Raw genomic sequence first — 15,438 nt, 5'->3', positions numbered from 1 at the left:
AGGCGATGAGGGAGGAAATCGTTGAGGCTTTATGCCTGACAGCTTTATTGAGTATGTAAAATGTAAATGTCACCACAATCCACTCTCCCCTCCACAGAGAGCTGACTGGAGGTGATTGAACCTGAGGGTCACCACACCTCAGGCGAGGAACAAGGTTGAGAAGGCAGAGCCTTCATGAATAACCTCAACCAGTATGGGAATTTAACCTATGCTGGGGACATTACTCTGCATTACAAACCAGCCATCCAGCCAATTGAGCTAATCGACGGATCTTTGTGAATTGGAGGACTGGAGGGAGGACATTTTAAAAAGGGAGACAAGACTGAACTGAGTTATTCCTGCCAGTAAGTGTAACATCTGTCTCTAATCAGGACACAGTCAGTTAAAAAATAGCTCGCACATTCTTCAAAAGTAATGGACATGCTTCACAATTATCCACACAAAATACTTTGAAGAGGTAACAGACAAGGCAGATGTGGGCTATGTATGTATTGTACCTGGATTATAGGGAGGTATTTGATACCACATGGGAAATTATTAAAGAACTTTAAAGGATGTGAAATTCAGGGATGGATAGCAAACACAATTAAACATAGATAGAGGGCGGGATTTACCGGTTCATTGCACCCGAAAAGCGATGCGGCACTTTGCAACCGGTAGAAACCGGAAGAACCCACTTCCGAGGTCTAGCTGGCTCGCCTCGCCTTGCGAGATCTAACGTGATCTCGCATGACGTCGCAATGTGAATCCCGTGGGCAGTATCGCTGTCTGACAAATCTGCATATTAGAGTGAGGCAGCTAGTGTCTAACCAAGGTGTGGGATCTAACCCCCTCACTTTGGAGAACTGGCACAAGCGCCATTCAGTACTGGTCTCCACAAAGGGGAAGCAGACGGAATAGCAGTCGTGGGAGTCCACCAGGGAATTGGAGGCCCCTGGGTGCATGTCCTCTAGGCAGTTGGTACCCTGGCACTGCTGATGCCACCTGGGCACCCAGTGTGCCACATGGTCAACAGCCTGGAACTGCTGAGGCCGCTAGGTGACACTGCCAGCAGGCAGGGGCACTGCCAGGGTGCCAGGCTGGCAGCACCAAGCAGGCATCTTTCGCACAGCTGGAGCTGCGGGGTGCCGGTGGAGCCGGGGGGGGGGGGGGGGGAGGGGTGTTATCTCCTCATAGTGAGCTCTGGCTTGGGGATGGTTTGTGGGTCACGTCAGAAACTTGAGAGATTTGAACACCATTTCTCTCGCTGCACTGATGAGTTCCTGAGAGTGGATCTCCTCAGTGCATAAAATGGGGCTAAGTGCAGCTTCATCGGGAAATTTCCCGCTGAGGCTCCCCCGATCTACCCGGATGGGTGTTAGATAACGGGGTGTTCCTCAGTGCTCCGAGCACCTGGAAACACCCAGCTAATCTCGCACACTACGGGACTCTGTCTCCATGCAGGTAGATCGCACCCTAAGATTTCAGGGCAGCTTTTTGGAGAGGGTCTTGAAATAGGCAGAGAAACCACATAGAGTTCAGATTTGGGACTCTTTCTGTTCATCGTGTTGGTCAATGAAGTAATAAATTAGATACAGGCCAGGATGGAGTGGTTACAAATTGTTGGTGATGTCATGTTAGCAGTCTAATGAACAAGGTCCTAAGTTAGGAATCCCCTCTCAAAACCTTTACACCTCTCGTCCTTCCTTGAAGACACAATCTTTAAAACCAACCTCTGAGGCCTTTGTTAATTTGCTCAAATATCTCTTTATGTGACCTGGTGCCTAATTTTGTTTGATAGTGCTTCTGTGAACTGCCTTGAGAAATAAGTACAGTTTTATTTTCTAGTTATATAAATACAAGGTGCTGTTGTTGGTGTTTAATTGTTGTTTGGTTGATACAAGACTGGTGGTAATTAAGTCGGTCTGGTGACCTGGAAGAGTAGAGGGGTTTACCCCAGATTGATAAACTTGTATTAATGGAATTTTACATTTTACCACAAGAAGTATTGAACATTAAAGTCCAAGGTAATCCTGAACCTTTTAACTACAGTAAGAGTTTGGATGCAGAACTTTGTGCATTAATGGCTTCCTCAGCGAAGGAAGAATTTCAGGCTTCAGAAATTCAAAGCAGATTCACTGGAATTATACTTGTCAGGAAATTAAGATCTGGAGAAATATACAGACTTCTCTCCCTGTGGACTTAGTTCCAAATGGTCATTTTGGATCTGCACCTATAGAGATAACCTGGACATAATTTTATTCACTAAGTTATTTATATAAATTATGAACAATACTGGTCCCAACATTCTACATCCAATGCCTCAAGCCCCAAGGTCCACTAGGTCCGACAGATCCCTTTAATCCCATATAATCCCTTTTCCTATCCCTCATCATAGTTTTAAGTAATATCTCCACAATTAAGGGAAGGTTCACAGGTCTATAATTTGACATTTTGGCTTTAGTCCCTTTCAGAAAAATAAGATTCAATGTTGCTAATTCCATGCTCCGTGCATTAACCAGACTCCTCCGAACTCTGGTAAGTAATGACGCGAGGAATCAAAATCATCTATTAGGATCTGAGGATAAAGTTTTCATAACACATAACTCTGACTATCTTGAGCCTCTGCATCTTTCCCAGTATGTCTTCCTTTATGGTGCTAGAGGCTTCCAGTCTACTCCTCCTTCAGGTACCATACCTAAAAAGAGCATTGGCAACAATGGACGTCCATTGGATCGTCCCATGATTATGCTTGGCAAAGTACTGTAGTAATTTGTCATTGCCTTCTGCAGTATGGCTGACTCTCCCACTCTTACTATCTGCCATCAGGCATATGGGAGGGATTTACAGGTTGTTATTTGACCTATTTGGCTAAGTTATAAACACACCTTCCACGGCCATCAAGTCAGTGAAGTGGGATTTGAACCCAGATGTAGGAACTCTATCAACTGTGCCCTTCCTCCCTTCGCTTCCCTGTAAACTGCTTCATTACTAAACACTACTTTAAAATAATGATTGAGTTTCTCTGTTCTCATTCATCACCTCCCAACTGGTTTCTAGCAGCACCGCATCTTTCTATACCCTTTTCATGTTTTTGACAGACCTGAAGAAGACTTTACAATTGCCTTTTCGGTTATGAAATATATTGAGCTCATGCTTAATAATAATAATCGCTTATTGTCAAAAGTAGGATTCAATGAAGTTACTGTGAAAAGCCCCTAGTCGCCACATTCCGGCGCCTGTTCAGGGAGGCTGGTAGGGAATTGAACCCGTGCTGCTGCCTTGTTTTCCATTTCAAGCCAGCTGTTTAGCCCACTGTGCTAAACCAGCCCCGAAGTAATTCCCATTAATTTATTTACATTGTCCATCAGTCCCTACAGCTCTCCTCACACTTTCTAGCACGTATTTTCTTATTACTTCAAGGGATGTAGTTAGGCCAGTTATTAATGCCCCTCCCTAATGCCCTTGAAAATGTAGTGGTGAATTGCCTTTGTGAACAGCTGGAGTCCAGTGCTGTTAGAAGGAGTTCCAGTATTTAGATCCAGCGACAGTGAAGGAAAAACAATATATTTCCACTCAGGATGGTGAGTGGTTTGGAGGGGAACTTCCAAGCGGTGATGTTCCCATGCATCTGCTGCCCTTGTCCTTCGAAGATGTTATTGGGCGTGGATTTGGAAGGCAGTCTCTAAGGGGTTTCCAAGAGGGGAGACGTAGTGATCACAAAGACATACAAAGCTCTTTTGAAGAACCAAACTAATTGTATTAGTACTACTAAATTTGAGTTTGACACTTACTCTAAATAGAAAACATACATGTAAGAATTAAACTACACTCACTAATACTATCTCTATCTACTAACTATAACTATTATAGCTTAACTAGTTCTGCAATACACTATGAATCTTGTCTTCTTCAGCTTCAATCTAATCTCCTCCCCCAAGCCCAAGAGCCAGTGCAACTTATAGTACTGTCCCTTAGCTCCCTCTAGTGGCTACACTTGACATAACATCAACTCTTCACATGCTGTATATTTGCATAATGTCACAGAGCATTGGTGAGTTCCTGCAAAAAAAATGCTTCCTATTCCTTCTTTAGCATTTTAAAATATTATTGTTCCTCCTACTGATTCCAGAACTTAGCACTCCCCATTGATTTTACCTTTCTTTCACTGTAAAATATTCCAGGCATTAATCACTCTTGTATCCTCAAAAGTCTCATTTTAAAACTTCTGATTGTTCATCAATATCCTTTCTTCTAAATAATTCCCATCATTTTACAGCTTCACCCATTCTCTTAAACCCTCAAAGTAACTTTTACTAAAACTTAGCTTCATTATAGCCTTCCTATTACTTTCTGTCCTTACCGCTACCCGAGGGTAACTCCAAAACATCCCCAGACTGCATCTATCACAGTGACAAGAATGTACCTCAGAGAGAAGATTTATTAAACAGAATACATTATGGTACACCATAATACACACTACTTTTGTCATGAAAAACAATGCTGTCCAATCTAGTTTATAATGCACAATGCATGCAAATTCAGGAAAATAAGCATCGTTAGTGGAACAGGCTCGAAGGGCTCAATTGTCTTCACCTGCACCTAATTCCTCATTTATGTGTTCCTTATTCTGGCTGTTATTGACTTGGAGAGAGTCGTGTTTAAGTTTGGCTTTGTTTAAATCAGCAATAACAAGTTCAACGTTCAAATGATTATATTGCAGTAAGAAGATTTTAAAGTTATACTGTGAAGGAAATGTTATTTATTAATATTTTTGAGGTCTTCTGTGAATCAGGCTTGTAGGGGCTATGCGTCTGCACCTGTGTGTATGACTAATTTAATTAAGCTTGGACAGAGTGTCATCAAAAGGGCGAGGTGTGAAAGGCAGGCACTTGACATGAATATGGCCAAGTTGGATGCTCGACAGGCAAATAAGACATGGGTAAACTTTGCATTGGAGATAAAGAAGGTTTGTTATCTCCAGTTGTTAAATTTCAAAGCACAGTGAAAAGGAGATTACAACTTCGAAAAGGTCACAAATAAATAAGGCAAAGCTATTTAATTTTATGTTGTCCAATAGTTGTGGCCTTAAGAGGACATAAAAAGTTTTTATTTTATGGGAAAGGATAAGGACAATTGGAAAAGATGAAAGAGGGAAAACATATTCAAAGGGGGATTAGGAGCTGTGTTGGGGTGTCGCCATGTGAGAGCTCCTGAAGAGAATGCAGGGGCAGAACTGTGAAAACATCAAGTGTGAGCAGCCTTCAGCCACCCCAGAAAAGCATCTGGTTATTCCAGAAAGTAGAGTTTTTGTTTACAGTCTTGAATTTCCACAGCTGAGAGGGAGAAAGAGAACCTCTGTGAAATATCTCCCCAACGGCAACAGTGAGTTGTGCCTTCTGGTAATATTACTGGAATTTTATAAATTAAATATCCATAAGGACTGTTGCCTAAAGTTGGTGTATCTGCTCAATTCTAAGATACTTCAACCAGTATATTAATCAAAGTTTTACCCAGGTGCCCTTAGTTGCGAGATGAACAATGTACAAAATACAAGTGTAAGTTCAACAACCTTTATTAAACACACTATTAACCCATAAATTAATCCAAAATATAATACACGAGAAACACCCAAGATTCAGTTACACTACCCGCAAAGGTGGCTTGATTGAACTATGGGTCTGATTCTTGAGCCCCTCTGGTCCATCGTCACGAAGGTGAGTCTCCTTTCTTCCTTCATTTTGATTGCTTCTGCTTGGAGACTTCGCTGCTGATGTGCCTAAGGTGCCTGTTTTTATCCCCCTTCCTTCACGCCCTTTTGCCATTTCCTCTGGCTTCCTGCCAATGATGCCTCAGGAGGGAACGGTCCAGTTAATGACTATTTGACAGGACACCTGAGCTCAGCCCAGGTGTCCCATCTCTGGTGGTGTGGGCTGCACTTAACCTGTTCCCATATAAGATAACAGAGGAAACTCTGGCTGCCCGAGAGTCCGGACTACTGACACTAGACCGGTACATATCAATAGGAGCGATGACCTCCTGATGGGTGATTGATGGGGCAGGTCCAGGCATATTCTTGCAGCTTGTCCGTTGGTTGTGTATTTGACTTTGTTGTAGGAATTACAACAGCTCGCCTGAGGTTGGACTGTCTTTAATTTAAAGTGTTCAATTCTTTAATTTAGGATATCCAATTTTAATCGTGCTCAAAATTAGTTATTGCTAGGTCACCACAAAGGAGTGTTTGTTTGTGAGTTTAACCAAGTAAGAATCTGTTGGGGAATGTTCTGTAAGATTAATTTTAACTGCATAATTGCAAGCTTGTGTGTTTAAGTTTTCATTACTTTTGTTAATAAATGTTTTAGTTTAATATTTAAAATCAGATATGTCAGCCAATACGCCACTCTTGAAAATGATTGGAAGCTTCCAGAAAGGCACACATTGGAGACCATCTCCCCACTGCCACCCACCACTAGGCCCCAACCTCCCACATCCCAATTCATTTATTTATCTTTTCCAAATTTACCCGGATCAGCTACCTTGTCCACTAGGAACCTTGACAGGATTGGAGGGTCTTGGATAATTTTTTTCCCCCAAAATACCTTTGTCCTGTACTTCACCATGGCAACCGTTTTGGAAGTGTGACATTGAATAAATGCATGTACACACACGCACATTAAAAAGAGAGGGAGAGACAGAAAATGAACATAAAGCCCATGAAGGAATGTCACTACATCAGTGTATGGCGTGTAATATGATGTGATCACACCTTAACAAAATGATTGATATGAAGAAAATGTGGTTGAACATAGCTACTGCAGAATCCAATTAACCAATGTTGTGTTACAAGAAATCTTTGTCTTAGTAATCATCTCACTGTCATTGCTTCAGACATGTAAATCATGTCCATGCGAGCATTTACCAATGCCACAAATTATGAGATTTTTCTTGAAGTTATAGTTATTCAGTTTGATGAGCTAATTTCACATAATAACAGCGTATAAATCTGAAAGAAACGCTCACTTGACATGTCCTGCCACATTTGCAAAGATTCCTACTTCCATTATGCCGGTGCTCAGGTCAATGAACTGCACAGGCGTCTTAGCCAGACAACAAATATAAATCCCTCCAAGGCTACTGAACTTTAATACTTGAATGACAAGTTATAGATATTGTTGTTTTATTATATTCAGCACAAGCAAAGGTGAAATCATCTTAGCTTGTGTCTTTTCTGAAGCAAATGGCTTTTTGAAACTTTTTTGGTGAATACCTGACATTTGTAAATAAATACAAAATTAATGAAAATGTTTCAAACGTAATAGTAGAAATTCCAAAGTGCGCGAATAATGTTGCCATCATGAACCTTGGAAGCAGATGGGGAAACTTGTCTTTAGTAACACACAGGAATTCCTCCTCCACGTCTTTGTTATGACTCAGGGCCGCTGTCTGCATTGACAGTTCTCTCAAGAACTGTGCGGGCTGGATATATTTAAATAAGAGCATTGATAATCAGCTTTTTATCTTCTCATCTTCAACAGAGGTCCCAGACCCAGCCAGCCTTAAATCCATCAGTAAAAGCCGTGTTTGCTTTCACGTTCTCCAATCATGGGTTGTAATGCATTAATGATGCAATATATTACAAGGTCCGCCAGGAAGTTGAGGCTGTCCCACTCACAATTATGCCATCAATCATACGTACAGGTCCTGGCTCTTCTAGCTGCTGATGACAACTGACTTGATAGACTCCCCCACAGCGAGAGTTACTGTATTGCTGTAAGGGTGCCTAAAGACACCCTTACAGGTGTGGGTGTTCAAAATCAGCCCTTCATTTATTTGTGATGCCTCTGGTTCCTCCCAGGCCAATTAAATGCATATCAGCACGATCAGACAATTTGTCATTCACACATATATCAAGTGATTGATTCTTTATTCAACACTTCAAGCATTCTTCAACACTTTAATGTCCTATCCCGAGGAATAACAACATGGGCTGCCATAGTTAATCAGTGTTACAGCAGTGTTGAGTTTCCCTAAAGCCAAGTGATCATTCCTCGGACCAAAGTTTTCAATCAGGTCCCCTGGATGCAATACCAGGACTCCCCTCTACCTCCCCCCAAGCCCCCCACCCCACCCTGAGAAATTCACAGCTAAAGATACAGGACAATTGCCTGGGAAGTCCAAATACTTTTGGGTAATTGCTCTGCACTAAGAACCATCCAAACATGCAATTTAAATCTCAAACTTCAGACGTACATCCATCAATAGTTACTCAGGAAAAGTTAGAATAGTGTACAAAATTATGATAGGGGAGACTTGTTTCTCCCAGAGGAGAGGTCAATTATCAAGGGGAATTGCTTCAAGGTGATTGGTACAAGGATTAGAGGGGATATATGGGAAGAACCTTTTCACCTGGAGGGTGGTGGGTATCTGGAATTCACTGCACGGATGGTTGGTTGAGGCTCAAACCCTCAACTCATTTTAAAGGATCCTGGACAGCCACCTGAATTGCTCTAACCTGCAAGGCTACAGATCAGGTGCGGGAAAGTGAAACTAGAATGTGGGGCGAAATTCTCCGTTATCGGCGCAAAAAATGGCGCAAATCCGACTTGCGTCATGCCGGAAAATGGTTGAAAAGTCTCTGGCCCGAAATGGGCTAGCAGCGACGTGACGGGATCCGCGCTTGCGCACGTCGTTCACGCCGTGCAGCGTCATACACGCCTCACGGCATGACGGCTCATAAGGACGCGCTGCTCCCCCCCCCACCCGACCGGAACACCCGACCGGAACACCCGACTGGATGGCTGGCCACCGCTCAGCCCCGAGGTTCCAGTCACGGGATGTGGAGGCGCTCCTGGACGCAGTGGAGCAGAGGAGGGAGGCCCTGTATCCCGGGCACGGCCGCAGAGTTGCCCCACGCCACAGCCGTCGTCTGTGGAGGGAGGTGGCAGAGGCCGTCACCACTGCGGCCCTGACACCACGGACAGGCACCCAGTGCCACAAGAAGGTGAACAACCTCGTCAGAGCAGGCAGGGTGAGCCTCCCCCCCCCGCCCGATATCCATATCCCCCCTCCCCCATGTCCCCCTCCCCATATCCCCCCTCCCCATATCCCCTCTCCCCCATATCCCCCATATCCCCCCTCCCCCATATCCCCCTCCCCCATATTCCCCCTCCCCCATAGCCCCCTCCCCCATAGCCCCCCTCCCCCATATCCCCCATATCCCCCCTCCCCCATATCCCCCCTCTCCCATATCCCCCCTCCCCCCCTTCCCCCCATATCCCCCATATCCCCCCCCATCCCCCTCCCCGGCACGGACCCCACATCCTCCTCCCCAGCACGGGCCCCCCCCATCCCCTTCTCCGGCACGGACCCCCCCCCATCCTCCTCCCCGGCACGGACCCCCCATTCCCCTGCCCGGAACGGACCGCCCATCCTCCTCCCCGGCACGGACCCCCCATCTTCCTCCCTGGCACGGACCCCCCATCCCCCTCCCCGGCACAGACCCCCCATCCCCCTCCCCGGCACGGACCCCCCATCCCCCTCCCCGGCACAGACCCCCCATCCTCCTCCCCGGCACGGACCCCCACCCCCATCCTCCTCCCCGGCACGGACCCCCAATCCCCCTCCCCGGCACGGACCCCCCATCCTCCTCCCCGGCACGGACCCCCCATCTTCCTCCCCAGCACGGACCCCCCATCCCCCTCCCCGGCACGGACACCCCATCCCCCTCCCCGGCACGGACCCCCCATCCCCCTCCCCGGCACGGATCCCCCATCCTCCTCCCCGGCACGGACCCCCCCCCCATCCTCCTCCCCGGCACGGACCCCCCATCCCCCTCCCCGGCACGGACCCCCCATCCCCCTCCCCGGCACGGACCCCCCTCCCGGCACTCCCCCGGAGCCCAGCCCATTCGAACCACCCCCCCGCCGCACACACACACACACAACCCGAGACACACCTCTCCCCACACATTCAGACTGCGGCCACGCCATCGCCTGCCCAGCGGCCAACCCCCCAGGCCGTCACTCACCTCCACGTTGGTCGGCGTGAACCTGGAGCACAGGTTCACGCCGATGAAAAGGAGGTTTGATTTACGTCGATGTGAACGGTCATCACGTCGACGGGACTTCGGCCCATCCGGAAGGGAGAATATCGGCAGGCCCAAAATCGGCTCCCTTGCGCACACCCATGCCATTCTCCGATGTCTGCTGCGCCATTAATGCCCCGACGATTTTTCTCCCTTCGGAGACTTCGGCAACCGGCGGGGGCGGGATTCACGGCGGCCAACGGCCATTCTCCGACCCTCTGGGGGGTCAGAGAATGACGCCCCATGTCTCCCACATTGCTCTTATCTCCTTTCTGTTACATCTTCAAATAATTCAATAAGGTTTGACAAGCACGAGCTTCTCTTTTGGAATTGATGCTGACGAGAGGAAAATAATAAAATGCAACACACCTTGCGCACAGATTAGAAATGAGAAGTGAGTCCAAACATAAAAATTAAAAATATATACAAATCAATTCTTGGCTTGTCCATGAGGAGTAGATGGTGAAACATTGCAGCCGGCAAGTTGGGAGTTTCCAATCGTGCTGACATTGCAGCTGAACAGGTGGCTTGAAGATTCTTGGTTCTGCAGGTTAGCTGAAACGTGTTGTCCTGTATCCTTTCTTTGACTGTGGCTTTGCTGATTTGTGACTTGCTCCAGCAATCAGAGAGTGAGTACCTTTTTCACCTGCATGCACAGTAACGCTGAGTGGATGTTCTTCTTCTGTGGCCTTCACAGCACACACTGGCACAGTAGAACCAGAGCACCAGACAAGCACACTGAGACCAGAGTTGCAGCTGGTTTTCACTCCCTTTCCTTTTGTATTACTGAAAGGGGAAAAAAAGTGCAAACAAGTGTTTCACCCAGAACTGTTTTCTTTCAACTCACATCATGTTCACAGTCGGGATATAACTCACAGGAGATGGTTTCTGTTGAGATGCTAAACAGCCTGCATTACAGTTCAGTTTTTAAAAAATAGCATCTCTTTCTTTTGCATTACATCTATTCCTTTGACGTTTCTCATCCCTTCTCTCTGGCCAAATTGTTCAAGTGTAATCTACATAGTATATTCCAGCAAGTGGTTACTTTACAGTCTCATCCAGTTCTTCCTTGTATGTCCATTTACTTAAAAGTTCAATGTGTCCATAAGTGATTCAGGACTATGTTCTGATGTCATGACAACAAACATATGGAAATTGTAAATATTTCACTGCATTTTTCTACTAACTTAATACATAGATATATAAATGATGGGAGAAGGAAGAGGCCTTTTGGCCCTTCGAGCCCGCTCCGCCATTTATCACAATCATGGCTGATGATCCAACTCAATAGCCTAATCCTTCTCCCCACAACCTTTGATCCCATTCGCCCCAAGTGCTATATCTCGCCACCTCTTGAATATATTCAATTTTTTAGCATCAACTACTTCCTGTGGTAATGAATTCCACAGGCTCACCACTCTTTGGGTGAAGAAATGTATCCTCATCTCTGTCCGAAATGGTTTACCCTGAATTCTCAGGCTGTGACCTCTGGTTCTGGACACACCCACCATCGGAAACATCTTCCCTGCATCTACCCTGTCTAGTCCTGTTCAAATTTTATATGACTCTATCAGATCCCCTCTCATTCTTCTGAACTCCAGCAAGAACAATCCCAACCTAGTCAATCTTTCCTCGTATGACAATCCTGCCATACCTGGAATCAGTCTGGTAAACCTTCGCTGCACTCCCCCGAGAGCAAGAACATCCTTCCTCAGAAAATGAGACCAAAATTGCACACAATATTCTAGGTGTGGGCTCACCAAGGCCACGTATAATTGCAGCAACACATTCCTGCTCCTGTACTCGAAACATCTCGCAATGAAGGCCAACATACCATTAGCCTTCTTTACCGCCTGCTGCACCTGAATGCTTACCTTCAGCTACTGGTGCACAAGGACACCCAGGTTCCGCTGCGCTCTCCCCTCTCCCAATTTACAACCATTCAGGTAGTAATCTGCCTTCATGTTTTTGCTTCCAAAGTGAATAGCCTCACACTTATCCAAATTATACTGCATCTGCCATTGATTTGCCCACTCGCCCAACCTATCCAGATCATAAGATAAAAGCAAATTACTGCGGATGCTGGAATCTGAAGCCCCCCCCCCCCCAAAATGCTGGAAAATCTCAGCAGGTTTGACAGCATCTGTAGGGAGAGAAAAGAGCTAATGTTTCGAGTCCAGATGACCCTTTGTCATGCTGTAGGACCATTTGTCCTACAGCATGTCCAAATCATGCTGTAGGATCACTGCAGCCTCATCACAGTTCACCCTCCCACCTAACTTGGTATCATCTGCAAACTTTGAGATGTTACATTTTGTTCCCTCATTCAAATCACTAATATATATTGTGAATAACTGGGGTCCCAGCACTGATTCCAGTCGCACCCCACTAGTTATTGTCTGCCAATTTGAAAAGGACCCTTTAATTCCTACTCTTTATTTCCTCTCTGCCAACCAGTTTTCTATCCACCTCAATACACTTCCCCAACCCCATGAGCTTTAATCTTGCACAATAACCTGATATGCGGGACTTTTTCAAACGTCTTCTGAAAGTCCAAATATACCACATTGACTGGCTCCCCCGTGTCAACTGTACCAGTTACATTTTCAAAGAATTCCAAAGATTTGGTTTCCCCTTCATAAATCCATGTTGACTCTCACTGATCCTGCTACTGCTTTCTAAATGTTCTGTTATAAAGTCCTTGGGTGGGATTCTCCAAGCCGAAATTGTTCTCAGCGCGCGGACGGCGAATGGGGGTGTCAAACCCATGATTAGGTCCGACGCAGCTCCCACGATTCTCCGGGACCGGCACAATCGCGCACGCGGTCGATGCTGTGCCGGTCGGGGGCCATTGAAAGAGGCCCCCGCGGCAATTCTCCGGCGACAACTGGCTGTGTTCCCACCGGCATGGTTCATTCATGGCTCCACCCGGAGGGAGCTTGGAGTGGCGGCTGCGGACCCAGTCCGCAGCTGCCCTGGTGGGGGGCGGGGGGATCGGTCACGGGAGTGCCTCCAAGGCAGCCAGGCTCGCAATCGGGGGACACCGATCGGCAGGCGCGCACGATCTCTGTGGGGGGGCCTATATTGTCAGGGCCGCTCCGCGGTGTGGGTCCGCCATGTTGCGCAGGGCCGCCGCCGCGTGCATGCGTGGATCCCCGGCCGGAAGTGCAGGACACTTAGGCCTACTGGTCTATAAATCCCTGTTTTCTCTATACCTCCCTTTTTCAATATTGGAGTGACATTAACTTCCCTCCAATCTGCAGGGACTGTTCTAGGGTCTATATACTCTGACTATCACTTTTCTTATTCCCTTTTCCACCTTTTGTTTTTGTCCTTGCTCCCTCTTTCTCCGACTCCTCACATAGGTTCCCATCCCCCTGGCATATTAGTTTAAACCCTCCCCAACTGTGCATTTTTTCTCTTAAATACCATAAATAAATTATTAGTTCATATCAGAAACAAAAGTATAGATATTTTTATCTTTCCAATATGATTATTACAAGAGAAAATATTTAAAATGTACGTTAAAATCATCACAATAATCTACTTCTCTGAAATTAATCCTTATTTTATGTCTATCAATCAAATAAAATCAGCAATAATATAAATCTTGCTCATGAAATTCGATTGTGATTGCTTGTGCTTATGATGCCTTATCGAATCCATAGAATCCCTGCAGTGCAGAAGGAGGCCATTTGACCCATTGAGTCTGCATAGACCCTCTGAAAGAGCGCTCTACCTAAGCCCAGTCCCCCGCCCTATCCCTGTAACCCTGTAACCCCATCTAACCTCTACATCTTTGGACTGTTGGAGGAAACTGAAGCACCCGGAGGAAACCCACCCAGACACGGGGCAAAAGTGCAAACTCCACACAGTCACCCAAGGTCAGAATTGAACCTGGGTTTCTGGCACTGTGGGGCAGCAGTGCTAACCATTCTCCCTGTGTCTGCGTGGGTTTCCTTTGGGTGCTCTAGTTTCCTCCCACAGGCCAAAGATGTGCGGGTTAGGTGGATTGGCCATGACCAATGTGCGAGGTTGTTGGGATGTTACGGGGATGGGGGGGGCTGCTGTTGCCTGGGTGAAGTGCTCCCTCGAAGGGTTGATGCAGACTCGATGGACCGATTGGCCTCCTTCTTCACTGTAGGGATTCTATGCACCTCAGTAGTTGCTGCATGTCCCTTGTCTGAACTCAGGAGTGTTAACAGAATGCATTAAACCAGGAGTGTGAACAATCTGAACTCACTGAAGTCACAAGGTTAATCCGTGCATGCTCTGAGCTGAGTGATGTTAGCACTGTGTGTCCTCCGAACCTAATAGCGTTGGCAAGGTGCATTCTTTGAACTTGGGAATGTGAATACTGTCAGTTCTCTGAAATCAGCGTTGTGTTAGGACTGTACCTTGTCTGAAATCTGTAGCCTGCCTGACAATGACTGGGTCAAATTACACATTGAAGGGAACTTGAATTACTGTGAAGCAGACAGGATCAAATTACACATTTCATAAAATGTACTGGCCTCAAAAACCCAATTCAGTCACGGTGAGAAAATTGCTCTTGGCACCACTTGGTGTGAATACAGTACGCCAGTATTTATCAAACTTTTTTGCCCGGGATCCATTTTTACCAACCGGCCATCCTTCGGGACCCACGCTGCTGACCTTCGGGACCAACGCCAGCCAACGTTTGCGACCCATGCCGGCCGGCCTTCGCAACCCACCATTTTCTCTTACCTTTGATGCGACAGGATCTCACTCCAATCATGTTCACAGGAGGCGAGGACTGTGCGCCTATCAGGTGCAGAGTTCAGCCGCTTCCTTTGTGCCGTCTTCATTTTTGTGAGGACAGAAAATCCACCTCGCACATGTAGGTCATTGTGAAGGGCAAAAAAAATAAAATGCTTTTAGTCCTCGGAGACGCGATTCCAGAATGCTGACAGCCTCATTGATCGAAATTCAGTTTCTTCATTTGGTGCCAGCTGCAAGTTAATAATTGACTCTGGAGTCTCAATCGCAAAGGGATTTTTCACCCACTCCTTCTCTCTCAAACTCTAAAACGTCTTCTCTGGGAAGTAGTGACAAAAACTGTTGATCAGTCACCCAGGTGGACTGAATAAGGCTCGGCAGTCTATTGACCCTGACTAACACTGTTTTCTTTGATGTGTCAAAGCAGCGTGGGGAACATTAGTAGTCTGGGCTTTGAACTCGCACTTACTAATGACTTTTGAAATGCACTGATTCCTTTTCTGAGAGTGGATAGTTTAGAATAAGGACAATAAAATAAAATCCATAAAGTAAACCAAAGTTTCTGAAGTTTTGGCTGTGTTTATGGGACCAATACAAGCCAGGATTTACATCTTGGCTTTTTTAATTATTTAAAT

At 46.2% G+C, this 15,438-nt stretch overlaps 1 long non-coding RNA gene across 1 annotated transcript in view; it reads right to left on the bottom strand.

The window, feature by feature from the left end:
* Positions 1-15,021, bottom strand: part of LOC140395938 (uncharacterized) — a 152,439-nt gene extending 137,418 nt beyond the window's left edge. The window contains exon 1 of the long non-coding RNA XR_011936408.1: positions 14,792-15,021. This is a non-coding gene — a long non-coding RNA (uncharacterized lncRNA). The remainder of the gene's footprint in view (positions 1-14,791) is intronic.
* Positions 15,022-15,438: the final 417 nt, after the last annotated feature.

Source organism: Scyliorhinus torazame, chromosome 19 (genome assembly GCF_047496885.1).
Source record: "Scyliorhinus torazame isolate Kashiwa2021f chromosome 19, sScyTor2.1, whole genome shotgun sequence".
NCBI lineage: Eukaryota > Metazoa > Chordata > Chondrichthyes > Carcharhiniformes > Scyliorhinidae > Scyliorhinus > Scyliorhinus torazame.
This window is presented reverse-complemented; position numbering and strand designations above follow the sequence as displayed.